The sequence below is a fragment of the Vombatus ursinus genome, unplaced genomic scaffold (genome assembly GCF_900497805.2).
Source record: "Vombatus ursinus unplaced genomic scaffold, bare-nosed wombat genome assembly UNPS02014941.1, whole genome shotgun sequence".
Taxonomy (NCBI): domain Eukaryota; kingdom Metazoa; phylum Chordata; class Mammalia; order Diprotodontia; family Vombatidae; genus Vombatus; species Vombatus ursinus.
In genome coordinates, this window is record NW_020954719.1 from 6,797,974 (window position 1) to 6,803,612 (window position 5,639).

Below are 5,639 nucleotides of genomic sequence, written 5' to 3' on the forward strand. Positions count from 1 at the left end.
AATAATATAAAATAAATTAGATTAATTAAATATATTAAATGATATATTCTTATATATTGGGGATCTATGGAGATACATATATATCTCCATAGATCCCTAAAAGGAGAGAAGAAAAAAATTGAATTTGAATATTCCACATGCAGGATAAGCCAGCAGTTTTCTCATGGGAGATTTGATAAGTTAGCCTTGCTCAAAGCAGTGGCCTTAAGCAGCTTCCCTTCCCTTTATCTCTCCCTTGGCCAGTTCTTAACTCCATCCCTGGTACAGCTGAGAGTGGTGACTAAAGAGAAAATCATCCCTGAAGAGAGCAATAGGGGCCAGAGAGTGAGAGATATTGTGACTAGCTCTCCTTAGCTAAAATCTCTCTCTCTCTTTCTCTCTCTCCTTACATATGCATATATGCATAATTTAGCTTTTCAAAAAGTTGTATTCTGAGAATATTACCCAAAATACGACTCCTTGCCCTTAAAAGATTAATGACTCCAGAACTAGAATGCTGGCACAGTAATTGAGCCATGAGATGAAGGATAAAATTAGGATGATGACAATGAAAATGAATAAAAGGAAAATAAATGAATCTGGGAGATATCATAAGGAAAAATTACCAGAATTTAATGATAGCTTGAATTTTTATAGAAAACCAGAGTAAAAAAGGATCTCAGAGGCCACCCAGTCTAACCTATAACAAGTAGGAATCCACTCTATACTATCCTTTCAGCAAATGGATGACTGCTTGTTCATTCAGATATTTGTGAAGTATTTAGCACAGTGCCTGGCTCATAGCATTTAATAAATGCTTGTGTTCCTTGTCAGAAAACAGAAGTCAAAGATGACTTTATTCACCTTGGGAGGCTGGATGAGATGTGATGGACAGAAAAAGGGTGAAAGGGAAACCAATTTGGTTTTCTGGCATTGCTCTATTTGTGTTGTACATGAAGAGACATCCTATATGCCGCTGAAAACAAAAATTAGAAGTCAAAGCTAGAGATATAGATTTGGGAGGTGATAATTCCCAGCACATGTGAGAATGGAAATGGATGAGCTCGCCCCAGGAAGCTTTCAGCCCAAAGTATGGATCCTGTGTTTTTTTGTATGAGGGTGGAGTTTCATTGATACTAACTGGTAACTCTGGATCTCTTGAACCCTTCCCTGATTCATCATCTCTCACCTAGATTATTACAGCAGTCTTCCGATTGGTTTTCCTGCCTCAAGTCTCTCCCCACTCAGATGCATCCTCCACATATGATATGACTACATCACTCCTCTGGTCAATCAACTCCAGGGGCTCCCTGTTACCTCTAGGACAAAATAGAAACTCCTCTGCTTAGCTTGGCAGTTAGGTGGTACAGTGGATAAAGTGCCAGGCTTGGAGTAGGGAACACTCATCTTTCTGAGTTCAAATCTGGTCTCGGACATTTACTAGCTGTTTGACCCTGGGCAAGTCACTTAACCCCATTTACCTCTGTTTCATCATCAGTAAAATGAGCTGGAGAAGGAAATGGCAAACTCCGACAGTATCTTTGTCAAGAAAACCCCAAATGGGGTCACAAAGAGTTGGACACGACTGAATAACAACTGCTTAGCTTTCAGAGCACTTCACAATCTGACCCCAAACTATCTTTCCAGCTCCACAGGATATTACTTCCCTTCCCCTCCAGTGTGATCCAGTCCAACTAGCCTTCTGTGTTCCTCACACACAGCACTCCAGCCATCGCCTAGCTATGTGCCTTTGTACTGCCTGTCTTTCATGCCTGGAATAAACCCTTGCCTCCTCTGTACCTCACAAAACTCCTCCCTTCCTTCAAGAGGAAGGTGCTTTTCTAGATCCATCCATCTCTCTCTCTCTCTCACACACACACACCCCAACAATAGCTAGTGCCCTCCCTTCCCTAACTACCCTGCATTTATTTATTCCCTTATACTTATCATATATATGTATATATGTACATATATATATTCCCCCATTAGAATGTAAGCTCCATCAGAGCAGAAATTGTTTCATTGTTTTTGTATCCCCAGCACCTAGCACAGTGCCTGGTATAGAGTTTGCATTTAATAAATGCCTGTTGATTGTTGAATTTCCTGAGGCACCACGCCTTAAAAAAGGACAGAACCCACTTTCCACAGCCCCCAAGGTCAAACTGCCCCTTTGCTACACTTCCCTTCCCCCCAGGTAGCTGGACCTACCTGATGAGCTGATAGTTGATGGGTAGACAAGGTAGAGGGTGAGATACTGCATCTTCTCCACCCTCATAGCTCAGTCTTTCCCTGGTTCTTGTGCCGGTAATGGGTTCTGGCTAGGGAGGAATGGACCAGGGAGCAGGCTGGCTCCCTTTGAAGCCTTTCATTTGAGGAAATTAACTATCTGGTTTCTCCCTTCCTAAAACATGTTAATTCAAATTTGGATGACTCAGGAAGAATTCACTTTTCTGGTGACTGAGGCCCCACCTAAGTAATGAGGGGCACCGAACCAGACATTTCTATCCCTGCCTATACCCAGGACTGTGGCAAGAATAGTAATGGCATTTCCTGGCCCCCTCCTCACAGGATGGCTACTTCAGGAAGAAGAGACTGGGATTATCTTCCCTTCTATCCTCTACTCTCCATTCATGGAAGGTTTGGGGGAAAGGGATGAAATGACTCAGGTCACCTCCCTCCTTTTCCATTGCTCTAGCCACAAAACCAGCTCCATAACAGAGAGATGTCCATAGTAGCTGTATAGCGAGAGACTAATGCAGAAAGGGGAGGGAGTGGGGGAGTTGGTGGGAGGGAGCGAGAGACAGAGCAGTGGAGGGAGGAGAGGGTGGTGGCTGAGCAGAGCTGGGCGTTGGCCTGATCTCAGAGGAAATGCAAAGAACAGAGGGCAGAGAGAAGCATCTTACCGCAGTTGGTTGACCTTGGACTGTTGACCTCTCAGTGAACAAAATCTACACACACACACACACACACACACACATTCACACACACCAGAATGAAGACAGGCCGGTGAGTGATCCGGTTGTTAGAAAACCATGTACTTGGGAAAGCATCAATCCAGGACCAAAGCTCCCTAAAAGATTTAGAGTTGAGGCCTCTTGTGCAGCCTTATTCGACCTGATTGCCATAGTATGTTATAGCTAAAAGGGACCTTACAGATGTTCTATTTCAGCCCCTGAGGTAAAGACAGGTGAACTTATGCCAGTTAGGGGCAGAGCTGGGACTGGGATCTAGGTCTTTGTTTCCTGTGTAGACATAGTACAGCACGGTACTTAGTCAGAAAATCTTAAATTTTAATCCCGACTCTATCTCCTACCAGCTGTGTGACTCTGGACAGATTACTCCTCCTCTCTGATCCTATTCTCCTCATGTATAAAATGTAGATAAGACTTTTTCTACTGCCTGCCTCAATGAACTCAGTCTGCCAATGCAGTGAATAAAGCACTGGGCCTGGAGTCATGTTAGACCTAAATTAAAATCCTGACTCAGACACTTACTAGCTGTGTGACCCTAGGCAAGTCACTTAGCCTCTATTTGACTCAGTTTTATCTGTAAAATGGGGGTATATTGCTATATAAATGCTTATCTCCTTCCCTCTTGTATGGAATTTTGTTGTTGAGTCATTTCAGTTGTGTCTGACTCTGTGTGACCTCATTTGGGGTTTTCTTGGCAAAGACACTGAAGTGGTTTGCCTTTTCCTTCTCCAGTTCACTTTATAGGAAACTGAGGCAAGGTAAATGACTTGCCCAGGGTCACACAGCTACTACGTGTCTGAGGCCATTTTTTTCACTCAGGTCTTCCTGCCTCCAGGCCTTACACTCTATCCACTGTGCCTTCTAGCTGCCCTCTTGTATGGAAAGCACTTTCTAAATTTAAGCTGATATCATTTCTTTTTCCATCCCACAATGCTCTTCTTGTCTGGCTTAATTTCTTAGGATTAGAGCTTTCACAGGGAGGGATCTTAGAATTCATCAAATCCAACCCAATCATTTTTTGGAAGAGGAAACTTGGTCCCAGAGAGGAGAGGTGATTTGGCCAAGGTCATGCAGATAAGTGACAGACTCAGGATTCAACCCCAGGTCCTCTAATTCAAATCTGGCCCCCTTCCTCACACACCTATCCCCAAACGACCAATTCTAGGGACTATAGCCAGGTCCTTCTTTATATGGATTATTATATGTATACAAAATGTTCATGTGGATTGTATGCAGATACATGTATCTAGCTAGATGTGAGTTTTATAATACAGATACACAGGATGTCCCAAAAATCTTAGTGCGGTTTTTAGCTCTTAAAGCTTAAAACTGCAGTGAGACTTTTGGGACACTTCCTACGGGAATGTGTTGAGTGTGTACACACATCTCTATTGCTGTTACCTTTTTGTCTCTCTACCTCAGTCTTGCTCAGTTCCTCCTCCCTCCCTGATCTCTGTCTTTGCCCATTTTCTCCCTGTCCAGTTTAGCCTCCTCCTATTGACTCTTCAGGACTGAAAATCAATCTCAACCTTTCTTTCTCTTGATGAACGCTGGCAGGAGCTGCCTGATCCCCTCCTGTTCTTAAGGCAGCTGAGCAAGCCTTCCCCTCACTCCCTCCTCCACCCCTTCTCATCTCTGGAATCTCCTTTTCCAGTAAAGCCTGTGACAGAGCTGGAAAGGAGGGAGAGCCCAATAAATCCAGACAATGGAGAAATGGGCCCCTTTCAACAAGCCTCCATCAGACCAGAGGCAGCACAAATGTGCCTTCCCCCTACTTCTTCCCTTCCCACTCTCCCCCTCCCCCAAGGAGCTGATGGGAGTAGGGTCTCAGGTCTTGGGGCTAAGCCCTCCTGCATGCAGTGATATGGGTCAGGCACCGCTCGGCAGGGACTGTGTCTTTAAGTCTGAGAGTGCAGGCTAGCAGCTATGGCCAGAGTCAAGTGCCCAAGGTGGGGGCTGGAGAAGGTTGGGGGTGGGGGAGAGCCTTTTATCCATTAGCAGTGGAGCCGGCGCCAGGCAGCAGCCTTTGACAGGGCCCTGGGGAGCAAGGAGGCACCTACCCACCCCCACTTCTGATGATTTTCTACACATACACACATACAGCGCAGGAATATCAAAGCTAACTGTGGTCTCTTGCACCTCATTCTGACTTAACTTGGGGTTGGAGGGAATGGGGATGGAGCAGCACCTACATGCTCAAAACAAGGCCCAGGTATCTTGGTGTCTGGTCCGTATGGTGCTGTTTTCTCACATCTTTCCTCTGTCATCCATGGAGCAGAGGGGGTGGTAGCCCTATCACTATACATCTTCCTTCATCTATATTTCTGGGTTAAACATCTGTACCTTGAACTCTTCACAACATTCTTGTATCCTCTCACATCTATCCCCTTCCCACGCAATTTACTTTTCCTTGAAGGCAGGGATCAACCCTGACAACACCCAGCACAGTGCTGGGCACAAGAAAGCCGATCAATAAATACTGAGTGACTTAAATTAATTTCATCTGAAATTAGTCTGGGGTCCCATCTCCTCTGTTCACCCTCAGAAACCCAGGGCTAAGTGGACAAATCTGCTTTTCCCACCACCCCCAAGTCAGAGATGCTGGGCCAAGCCCTGGACCAGAGAGTGAGGGGACTGGAGGGTTTGTAGGGAGATGGAGCAGCCCCCTTCCCACACGGCCTCCACTCA